Source organism: Accipiter gentilis, chromosome 20, assembly GCF_929443795.1.
Source record: "Accipiter gentilis chromosome 20, bAccGen1.1, whole genome shotgun sequence".
Classification (NCBI taxonomy): Eukaryota; Metazoa; Chordata; class Aves; order Accipitriformes; family Accipitridae; genus Astur; species Astur gentilis.
The window spans coordinates 25,606,588-25,618,790 of NC_064899.1; the positions used below are offsets into that span (position 1 = coordinate 25,606,588).

At 44.5% G+C, this 12,203-nt stretch overlaps 1 protein-coding gene across 1 annotated transcript in view; it reads left to right on the forward strand.

Annotated features, from left to right (window-relative positions):
• Positions 1-3,793: 3,793 nt before the first annotated feature.
• TPPP (tubulin polymerization promoting protein) overlaps positions 3,794-12,203 on the forward strand; it is a 69,335-nt gene continuing 60,925 nt past the window's right edge. Inside the window, exon 1 of the mRNA XM_049823741.1 lies at positions 3,794-3,896. The gene's annotated coding sequence lies outside the window, so the exon portion shown is untranslated. The remainder of the gene's footprint in view (positions 3,897-12,203) is intronic.

Below are 12,203 nucleotides of genomic sequence, written 5' to 3' on the forward strand. Positions count from 1 at the left end.
AACACGTAGTCCAAGGGCAAGCAAAAGAGACTTCAGGGCCTTGGGACGGTTGGTAAGGGAATCTGGAGCACAGGTAATTTTTTCCTCCATCCTTCCAGTTGCAGGCAGCAATATTGGAAAAAACAGGTGGACCCAGTCTATTAATTCATCACTTTGTGACTGGCGTCACTGCCAGAATTTTGGGTTTCTCAATAATGGGATGGTCTACATCAGGGCTGCTGGTGTCAGATGGGATTCATCTTTCTCAAAGGGGGAAGAGGGTCTTTGCTCATGAGCTAGCGGGTGTCTTGGTTTCGGCTGGGATAGAGTTAATTTTCTTCTTAGTAGCTGGTACAGTGTGTTTTGGATTTAATGTGAGAATAACTTGATAACACACTGATGTTTTAGTTGTTGCTAAGTAGCACTTATCCAAAGTTAAGGATTGTTGTTTTCCATGCCCTGTCAGCAAGCAGGTGAACAAGAGGCTGGGAGGGAGCATGGCCAGGACAGCTGACCCAAACTAGCCAAAGGGATATTCCATACCATAGAGCGTCATGCTTAGTATATAAACTGCGGGGAGCTGGCCAGGAGGGGCCGATCGCTGCTTGAGCATCAGTCAGTGGGTGGCGAGCAATTGCATTGTGCATCACTTGTCCTTTCTTGGGTTTTATTTCTCTTTTTTTTTTTTGTTATATTCCTTTTCATTACTATTATATTTTATTATTGCTGTTATTATTATATTTTATTTTACTTTAGTTATTAAACTGTTCTTATCTCAAGCCACAAGTTTTACTTCTTTTTTTTTTTTATTCTCTCCCCCATCCCACTGGGAGGGGGGAGGAGCGAGCGAGCAGCTGCATGGTGCTTAGTTGCTGGCTGGTTTTAAACCACGACAACAGGGCTGATTGACAGAGCTTTAAATGAGGCTTGAAGGGAGGAAGGGGACAACATCAGGCTTGCCCATGATAAGCCATGGGACAACACACCAATGTTTGAGGGATGGGGTGCTAGTGAGGGCCATCAGCCTGTTGCTGCGAGACATGCTGGGTACACTGGAGCACACTTGTAGTCTTAAGGAGGTGAGCCAGGGGCCGCTGAGGTAATAGGAATCATCAGGGAAACACCGGTGAAATACCTCAAACTAATTAAGCTGTGTTCCTCTAAAAAGATGACACAGCTGACAGCCCAGTTGAAATACCTCTACACCAATGCATGCAGCACGGGCAACCGACAGGAGGAGGTGGAAACCACTGTGCTGCTAGAAAGCTCTGACCTAGTTGCTGTTACTGAAACTTGGTGGGATGAGCGCCATGACTGGAGCGCAGCTGTTGATGGCTACAGGCTGTTCAGAAGGGACTGGTGAGGAAGGAGGGGTGGAGGGGCTGCCCTCCACATCAAGAAATGAAGAGTGAGGAAAGTTGTCTTGGAACAACAGCCATGAGCAGGTTGAAACCTCATGGATAAGAATTAGAGACCAAGGCAACAAAGGGAACCTTGTGGTTGGTGTCTACTACTGGCCACCTGATCAAGGGGACTCTATTGACAAAGCCTTCTTACTTGAGCTACTGGAGGCATTGCAATCACAGGCTCTCCTCCTGCTGGGGGACTTCAGCCACGCTGACATCTGCTGGAGAAATGGCACGGCGACCTGTAGGCAATCCAGGAGACTCCTGCAGTGCATTGAGGATAACTTCTTAAACCAGGCAATAGACAGCCCTACCAGAGGGGATGAGTTACTGGACCTGTTGGTCACCAATGCAAGTGAGCCAATCAAAGATGTCAAGACTGGAGGCAGCCTGGGCTGCAGCGATCATGCACTGGTAGAGTTCACAGTCCTGAGGGATACGGGACAGGCAATGAGTAAAATCAAGACCCTGAATTTTAGGAAAGCAAAACTGCAGCTGTTCAAGGAGTTAATCAATAGGACCCCCTCGGAAACTGACCTCAGGGACAAGGGAGCAGAACAGAGCTGGCAGATCTTTAGGAATGCTTTCCATAGGGCGCAAGAGCTCTTGATCCCCACGTGTAAGAAATCAGGAGAGGAAGGCAAGAGACAAGCATGGATGAGTCAAGACCAGCTGGTCAAACTAAGAGCAAGGAGGAAACGCACAGGCAGTGGAAGGAGGGACAGGTGGGAAGATTATAGGGATGCTGCCTGGTTGTGTAGGGATGGGGTCAGGAAGGCCAAGGTACAGCTGGAGCTGAACATGGCAAGGGATGCAAAGAACAATAAGAAGGGCTTCTATAGATATGTCAGCCAGGAAAGGAAGGTCAAAGAAAGTGCACTCCCCTGATGAACATGACTGGCAAACTGGTAACAACCGAGAGACTGAGAGAAGGCTGAGGTACTCAACAATTTTTTTGCCTCAGTCTTCACTGGCAATCTCTCCTCCCACACCTCTCAAGTAGATGGACCTCAAGGCAGGGACTGCAGGAGCAAAGTCCCTCCCACTGTAAGAGAAGATCAGGTTTGAGACAGTACCTCATTTCATGCTAATCTATACTGCATTCATTTTTGCCTTCAAAACTAGGCTCTGATTTAAAGCTGTACCTGTCTTCATCTGTTTCTCAGCTGTATGGTAGGGACTCTTCTTGAACCTCAAGCCAGTCAAGCTTCATGAAGGGTAGGTTTCCTGTGTCCACACAGTGAAGGAGAAAACTTGGAAAAAAAATACAACATAATTTTGTATTGTGCTTTCATGAGAGCTCACAAGTGCATTTGCCATACTCTACCACAAAACCTTCATTGGTAGCACAGCCAAACTCAATCCTAAAATGAAGGGGCTTTACAGCATTTATGACATTCTGGGTCATTTCAATAATTGCCTTAAGATACTGAAACAGGAGTTTATAGACCAGTTTTATAATAGTTGATAAACTGTTATTGTGCATCTCAAGGCAAGTACAGGTATGCAACAGTTTTTCAAAGTTAGCTATGTATCTATCCTGCATTTGAAAAACTGAGACTCTACTGCACATTAACTGGATCTTTTTGCTTTTCTCCCTCACCTCTGCGGGCAGATTGTTTTAACCCGATTCCAGCACAGCAGCAATCAAGGTGTAGCTCACCAAGCTCCGCCAGGCCCTCGGAGCCAGGTTACAAATTCACGAATGAGGATGCACAAAGTTCATTCCCTGTCTGCCGACTCCTGAACCGTCGCTGCACCTCTCTGCTGCGCCAACCCCAGGCCTGCTCCTAGGCAAGCTGAGGGAACGCCAGGTTTATCGGGAGCACCTACCGCAGCGCGCAGCCCAGTCTTTTTAAGTGAATTTTTTATTTACTTCACGTCGAGGAAACAAACACAGCTTACAGCACCGCCCAGCACCAATCCAGACCCAAACCTGCCAGAGCCCGGCGGGACGCAGAGGCCTGCGCTGCCCCTCGGTCTCCCCTTCTCCCTCAGGAAGGGGGAATAGGATGCTCGAGATGGCGGAAGCCGCTGCTGGACCGGGCCTCGACGCCCGCGCTAGCCGGGGCGAGGTGGGGTGGGTGGGTGGCGGCCGGCTCTCCCCGCGTCGCCCCCCCGGAGGCTCCCCTCCACCTACCCCTGCCCCTGCCCACCTGCTGCCGGGCAGGAGCGGGCAGAAGCACCGCCGGCCGTAACCGGCCATTTAAGGCAGCAACGGCGGCAGCAGCACCCCCCCCCCCCCCCCCCCGCCCCGTTCCTGCGCTAACTCATTACCTCAGGCTCCGCTGAGGGAGGGGCGGGAGCGGCCGCTTGCCGGACAGCCCGCCCGGCCTATGGCGTGGGGGCGGCGCCGGCCGCTGGCCAATGCCCGGGCAGCGAGGGCGGTGCCTGCCGTGAGAGCCGCCGCCGCCTCGCCGGCTTGACAGGGGCTGCGAGAGCGGCGGGAGAGGCGGGCGAGGGACAGGTTGGGTTTTGGCGGCTGACCGGCCGCCCCTCCGGAGCTCGGCGGTGAGTGGGCGCCTCTCGCGGGGCGAGCCCCTCTTTTTAGGGTGTGCGTGGGTGTGTATGTGTGTGTGTGTGTGTGTGTGTGTGTGTGTGTGTGTGTGTGTGTGTAGGGTCCCTCCTTTTTAGCGCGCTGGCTAATGGATTTCTATTCAGCGAAGGAAAGCGCAAGGTGAGGGGGCTGGCGCCTCCCCGCCCTGCCGTTAACGTGAGGCGAGGGGCTGCGGGCTCGGCGGCGGCGGCTTTCCTCCGCAGGATTAACCCCTCGCTGTCGTGTCCCCCCCCCCCCCTTTTTTTTTCTCTTCTGCCAGAGCCCCCGGGGAAGGGAGGGCCGGGGAGAGCCGCTCTCCTTTGCCCGTCCCTTCGGGATGGGCCCCGGCAGCAGCCGCATCGCCCGCCGCCACCGGGGAGGGGAAGCGCGGCCGTAACCTGTGTGTGAGGGGAGTGGGCTGCCCCCCCCCCCCCCCCAAACCCCCTATCCCCGGGTCCTGCCGGTGCTGCACCGGCGGGTGGGTGGACGGGCGATGCTGCCTGGGAGCGGCTGGGAAGCCCGGCTCTGCCTGAGGAGCTGGAGGCGGGGGGGGGGGGGGGGGGAAGAGATCCACCTTGCGCCTCCCCCCCCCGTTCCAAAATGTCGTGATGTTTATCGAGAGGCGACAACAAAGGCTCAGCCGCTGCGGCTGCTGCTTCGCGCTCTCCTGCAGAGCCAGCGGTCCCCTTTTATGGAGATCGATGGGTAAAGACGATTCGCCTTTTTTTTTTTTTTTTTTTTTTTTCCTCATTTTAAATGCCCAAGCGTCAGCCGAAGGGGCTTCGTCTCCGAGATGGCGTCCTCCCTGAAAACCAGCGTCAGGTGTGGGAGGCTGTTCGGGGGCTGCAGTGTAACACCCGCAGGTATCGAGCCAAGTACACTCAGTGGTCCAGGCTTGGAAACCGGGACGAGACCAAAATCCCACGCATTAATCTGCGACCCCAGAATTTGCTTGAAAACAAATACACCCAGCCCCCCCCATCAGCAGCGGCTGCAAGTATTTATTCAATCCTGCGTACAAGCTCTTGTACTCGGGTGAAATTCTTCCACCTGGGCGTGTGCTACAAGGTGGAAAGTGTGCGTCTTCAACGTTGACATCTTTGAATCTTGCAGTAGATGCTGCTGACAAGCCATTTCCCTATTCTTGCTTCGCAGGGTCTACGTGAGCAGGTTAAGGGGTGGGGGAATTATTTCAGATTTTACAGAGGATTGCATAACTGCTTATGTTTATTTGAAAAGAAAAGAAGAGGAGGGGCAAAACCAACCCCCAGCCTGAAATGAAACACATGATACCAGATGGTTTTCACTGGCTTTTACTGAGCCTTTACACTGCTTTCTCAACTAGTATTATTAAATAGTATGCTCTAGAAGGTTGGTGAGTGTTAACGTGTTAATGGAACATTAAGGTTTGGGGTTTTTTTTTTCTTCTGGTGCTCTGAAGACTCGGGGTGGGGGGGAAAGAGAGATACCTGTATGCTTTCATAGTCTCAGGCTTAAAATAGCATGACTGTTTATTGAATGTATACAATTTATTCATTCTTAAAATGTCAATGGCCATTTCTTTAATCCTTTAGCAATAAGCCATTTCTTTTTCAAATTATGTTTTTTACAGGCCCTACCCCAACGCAACGTCACCCCTCAAAAAAAACAAAATAAAATGCTGTTTGAATGCTTTTGTACCTCTCTGGGTCACAGTCATATGCCTTTAAATAGTCCATCATTTGTAACTGCTGAAGTGTATGTTCAGTATTAAATCATAGTACAGTGTAATGCTTAGACAGCATGCCATGCAAGGATCAAATTGCAGATAAAGTTCACGTAGGAATCTCCTGCAGTGCTTGCACTTGACCCTTGTAAATGTAAGAAAAGATCTTTATAAATGGAAATATACATCCAGCAAGTAGTTGTTTCTGTGCCCAGTTTAAACTGTGGATTGACTGTGGTGAAAAATAATGTCATCTTATTTACTTTTTATAGTAGGTATATTAATTCCAATTACTTTCTGTAGGTAGCTGTATGATAGGAGTTAATTTTACTTCTTGTACCTCGAGCTTAATTTGGAAAAAAAGAAGAAAAAAAAAGCGGCTCTTTTAAGGAGGGAGGCAGGCAGTTATATCAATTTATGTTAAGATTTGCGTATTCTGATTATAAGTAGAGGCAATTACTTGTACTTAATATATCTCAGAATGCTTTAGAGAATAAACCTTCCAATGTTTAAACTTGATGACTTGCTCTCAGTTGATAAGCTAAGATGCAAATTAAAATAATATCAGATTTTTTCTTTCTTTGCATACTTTGATTATGTAAGTCTTAAGTATGCAAATGTGACTGTATTCACAAGCCTGTATCACTGCATGAAGAAAAACGTTTAACAAGAGCAGTCTTTCCTGTGGTGTAGTCACTCAATGATGTCATGTCCTTTCTATTTGTACATGCATACTGCTTGCAGCCCTTGCATAAATGAAATGGACTCTTTTCAATGAGCAACAAACTGTTTTTTTTTCTCCCTCCGAAAACCTTTTTTGTGCTGTGTGTAACTGAAATTAAATGCAGGTGTATAATTTTCACCCTTAGTGTTTCTCAGCCATACTGGCATGACTGTTATGGGCATAAGTGCTTTTAGATGCCTCTGCCAGTTAGCTGAAAAGAAATAATTTGCTTGCTGTTTGTACTGCCCTAGTGTCTGGGAGCTGTGAACAGGGACATTAACTAATGTCTTAGGTGCAATATAACCATGGAACAAAAACTTGGGTCTGGCCCCCAAAATGTTATGATCCAAAATACAGAATAAGACCACTGTAATGGGTACAAAACAGGGAATGCAGCTGTTTTTAAGAAGAATACATCGGTACATGTATGTGCATTATCCAGCTATGTATTTTGTCTTTCTCGTATGTTAGAGCAAGGGAAATTGTAGAACTTAATGTAAGACTCGCACAGTTCTCTGAGGGAAGTTCTGGTATCAAAGGGCACTCTTGGGATCTGTGAATAATAGCTTGGGTTTGGGTTTTTTTAAAATGTATTTAACTTGACTAAATGCCAAAATTTGAAATAAAATAAAAAAACCCTGCATCGACCCAATATGAAACATTTCATCCTCAGGCTGCTTAATTTTTACCATTCTTTAAATTTAAGGTAATTTTTTTAAATTTTGTAATGGAGTTTTCATTTCAAAATCAAAGTGTGAGGCAGGAAAAATCAAATTGCTTTGCCTTTTCCCCAATATTTTCAATAAACTGTTTTAGCTCTTCCTTCCTCTTATCTCCCTCATGTGCCCAAATCCACAGAAAATACTTAGTAACAAATACACCTTCAGCAGAAAGAAATTTCTTGGGGAATGCATCAGCCTGCCCATCCCAAGTTGCCCATACATAAGGTGCTGTAAGAATTTCCCATTACAATGCAGCGTGGTTATTGGAATACTTAGAAATAGTAGTGAAAGTCACTGTACGTTGGGAGGATGTTATTGGTAAAATACTCCAGTATAAATAAGGTCTTTAAGTACACAGGGCCTGTACGTGGGGTACAGGGCAAGTGCACACAGTCTGTTCAGGTTTCAGGATGCTTTTTGTGGCTGGGTGTTCATCTCAAGTGCTGACAGAGCAGAACAGACTGATTTTGTGCTGGTCATTTTTCTTGGCTCGCAGTGTATGTCCATCAAAACAAATTGGAAGTTTTTCTCTATTGTTAGGTGTTACGTGTAGTGGGTGGGCAATTAAGATTCCCTCTTAGCAGGAGCAAACTGAACTGTGTCAGGGCTCTAAGGCAGATGTCATAGAAGCCTAGGTTCTTACTCTTGCCAGTTGCCTTAAGGTTCCCTCTTCTTTTTCTTTTCCTCCTCAGCTTTCCCCTGCCTCAGAGTGTCCTGAGTGTGTGATCTAAACTTAACCTTGTCATGGATCGAAAACCAAGAGTATACGCACCAAAGCTTCAATGCATTATGGGGCAGATGAAAAGATAAAAATGAATCTGCAGTACAACTGTCTTAAATAATCTTATGAAGTTAATCCTTGCCCAGTTTGGCTAATCTTAAGAATATGCTTGTGTGTCAGTGTTCAAATATTGAAGCATTTGGTAAAATGAGCACAGAGAAACTTAAAAAAAAAAATCAAGAATCTAACAGTTTTTGCTTGAACCTCTGAGGGATGCAGTCCTAGTTCAAACAAGTTCTTAAATGCACAGTTGAGGAATGGCGTTCTGTTGGATCAGCGCTAAGAAAATTCTTGCAATGGAAATTCACATGCTAAGACGTCTTGCTCACAAAAGCGTTTTGTTGTTGATGACTGCTTATTTTTAAACTAAAGACAAATATGTGTCTGCCTGTCTCATCTGGTGTCACTGTCAGAAGGACCAGTACCTGAACAGTTCATCTTACAGGAGCTTATAGATGTGAAAGAACTTATTGACGCTTTAGAAGGGAAGTATTCCCCTCTTATTTTGTTCTGAGCTGTGGGTAGTTGAAAAAAATCTGTACTTAAAGGTTAATTTATTTTTTTTGATTCAGACAAAACTGAAGCAGCAGACTTTAAGAATATAAGGGATCTTTAGACAATCTAATCTGATTTATGGATTAGTTATTTTCAGCTAGTTATCTGAGACCAGTAACATACATCTGATAAAGGTCTGTCTTTCAGAGATGCTTGACTGAGTGTATCTTCTGTATTAAATAAAGTCTAATGTGCAGACATCAGCATGTGAAGTGTTTGCAGCTATTCTTAGACGTTACCTTTACTATTTCCAATGGTTGATTTTCTCTCCCTAAGGAAGTCTTATTTCTAATTTGCTTTGGTGTAGCCAGAGTTTTCAGCTGTTGAGTTTATTGATATCTTTGGCAGTAAAGAACCATTTAGTATGTGATGCGGTTTCTTTACAAAGGTATTTGGATAACCTCACTCAAGTGACTGCAATCACCTGACAAATTACATTGGTAGAATGTTTTAAGTCTCTCGTGGTAAAACATCTTGTCTCATGATTTTGTAGCTCTTACACCATCTCCAGTTCTTTTGTCAGAGATGATGCATTGTGAGTATTAAATCTTACAGTGCTTTCAAGGCCTGTAAGCCTCCATTAGCTCAGTTTTTGTTTGATCTAATTCTGTCCCTGTCAATAGCATCAACTTGATTCTCTTGATATTTTTACCTGTAGGTGGTACACAAAGCCCCCCATCTTACTGGTGTTCGAAGTGATCTCCTTGCTGTACAATCTCTGATCTCCTTTCATGAACTGGATCCTCATTACTCATGGCTTTTGCAGAAATAGTGCAGAAGTCCAGATTAGTAGTCTGCTCTGGATGGAAGTGCTGGGAGGGTACCATGTATGCTGTATGAAGAAATGAGGCTAAGCAAACTACAATTGTAATGGTACAAGTCAGGGAACCTGTACTTAACTAATCCTAAAGTGATATGCCCAGCATGTTACTTGGAGCTGTAAATTAATTGTCTAACTACTGCGGAGAGCAGCTGTTGTCTTGCAGCCTTTTTGGATCTGTGATTCCCAAGTCTTTTTTGATACACCATGGAAAAACACCTCTTCTAATCAGTTGATGCTCCTCTTTTCGTGTGCTTTAACCAGTGTCTTACTTTCTTCTGTGAGGGCTGTTCTAGACACTGGCTTGTATCATTGCCTGTGTGTGGAATTGCAGGGTATTTGTGTCCAGATTATTTCTTCATCTACCAACAACAGCAGCCCAGCAGAGCTCAGGATGAATACTTAGTAAGTGGAATCCTCAAATGGGATAGTCACATAATGGAAAAAACCCCAAAACATGATAAGAGTTCACCAGTACATAAGTGTGTGGTGGATGCCTGCATTTATGCTTTTGCCTTCGTAGTTGAAACCTTGTATAAGTGACATGGTGGTATTACAGTATATTGTAGAGCTAGTTAAGAGTTAGTTAGATAAAGAGTTTTTGTGTACTTTTAAGTGTTGTCAGGTGAATGTGTCATTTAAAAGAAAAAAGTTCTAGTAGAACTAATGCTGATAAAGGTATGTGTGTCTGTGTATAGGTGCTTCATTTATACATATATGAAGAGGTGATATTATATGAAGTGCTTCTTTGGAATGGAGGAATGTAATTTCCGAAGAACTGAACTTAGTTTTACATATAAGGGATATTGTAGCAGTAACTATGTAGGCAGATAGCAATAGTTTTTAGAAATAGAACAGTAACAGCTATTTGTCAGCAGTCAAAATAATCTCTGTGCTTGATAATGTGCTTTCTAAGGTTGTCCCTTTAACAGCATATGTAACTTCATCACAGTCTGAAATACTGTTTTGCCAAGGAGAAACACTGAACAACTTGAGTAACCACCTTTTTGTTCCTCTGTGTGTGTTCTGCTGAAGGACTTAAATGTAGCTGTATGATTTAGCGCGCCTTGCCCTTGTCCATAGTGCTAGATACATGTATATTGTTAAGAGAACTCGAGGTTCAGTTGTGAAGTTCCTTGTAAAGCCTGTGAAAGGATTTAATTTTCTTTAGGTAAAGATGGGTTTAAATATAGATAAGAGTTGTGTTAGCTCTGGTTGGTCTGCAGTGTTCTCTGCTCATTTTCCTTCTGTGTTACGTGCCAGGGAAAATGGATGGCTCTCATTCACTTGAGCATCACGTGTGGTGAAATATGCCCAGAGAAGAACTCAGAAGAGAAACGCTTTAACTCTGGTTCCTACTGGTAGCTGTGAAGGAAGCTTAAGGGAAGCTTTAAGAGCATTATCTGGAGCATTGCATTTTATTAGGAGGATGTTGCATTTCTCCAGCTGTTTATCCCTTCCCTAAGCTTGAATGTTTATGCAAAAATGTGGGAAAAAGATTTCATCTGCTGTACTTTGTCTCTGCTGTTTTTATTTGGCATAAATAATTACAGACAGAAAATAAATGAGAATTCCCTTTAACTGCAATTCTGTAACATTTTTAAAACGTGGGGAAGATAGATCAAGTACTAAAATAAAACAGATGCAGTCAGACAAATTCAAATGCCTTGCACAGTTTGGTAATGTTATGAATCCAATTCACTCATAAAAATAGCACCTCTCATGCTTGTTGAAAAGTTGCTTTCTGTTTTGCTTGGATTGACTGGAAGGTCTTAAATTTTGGATGGCAACTATCTGTGGTGCAGTGGACAAGTTTTACCAGCAGTGCAGAAACCTATTCTGATAAAAATTACACTTTAAGCAATTGCATGCTTACCAACACTTGATGTGCAGGAAGCATTAGCAGGAGAATGGAAGGTAAAAACAGGTAACAACATAAAACTACTAGGTTATGTGCCTGTGGGCAGAATTCTTTGTAGCATGCCTATTTTCTAAAAGCCAATGACCTTTCAGGTTTAAGACCATCTAAGAAATATCTTTAGGAAGGCTGTAGTTTGGCTAGGCTGAGGAGCTAAGAATGTAGGTGTGGAGAGGCCGAGGCTGATGCATTTATAAGACAATGGCACAGAAATAGGAAGCTTATTGTGAGGTTAAAACAGAAGTAAAATTGTTAATGTTAGCAACATACAGTTCTTCAAATCTTTATGTAATACCAGACTTACCTCAACATGCTGGCTGTGTTAACTGCATTGCAAGGGGTCCACCATCTCTCTCCTTTCCCCCTGCTCTATTTCTAGTTCTCAATAAAATTGGTAGATTCCTGGCTGCTGTTTTCTTGAGCGTTTGTTCAAATGTCTGATGTGATCACATGCATGAGAGAGGCTATCTGTTTGAATGTAGAATCCTACTTTTCTTGGCCAACTACATAGATGTATAGATGCTTTTGCAGATTAATCTGTTATATTTTCCCCCCTTTGGAAGGTGAGGATGCAAGGAAGATCAGTTAGATGAAATTCGCCCATGAGCTAGGGAATTTTTTGGTCTGAACACCTGTTACAAGGGCAAGAGTGCTGGGAAGTCCACATACTCATACTTGGCTTAAGGAACAGCAAAAATGGAATAGAGTGTTTGAAAGGTTTGTGGGGTTTTTTTAACCTGCTGGTGCCATTTTTCAGGTAGTAGAACAGTATCTTCGCTTATAAGTCTAGGGTTTGTGCTGTGGATTACCTACTTGCCCTTCTCACTTAACAGATTATGGAGACAACACATACAACGTAATTGCTGGGTGGCGAGGAGGTTGCAGAAAGACTGTCTGTGTAATCTCTGTTTTGGATTATGTCTTGGTGGATATTTAGGGTACAGTTAGGGTACCATCTCCACTCTACCTTGTGGCCAAAGCTCTATGGTGTGACTGTAAGCAAAGCAGAATCTTGGACTATGCCTTAAAACAGCAGCAAAAGGAATTGCAGAAGAGA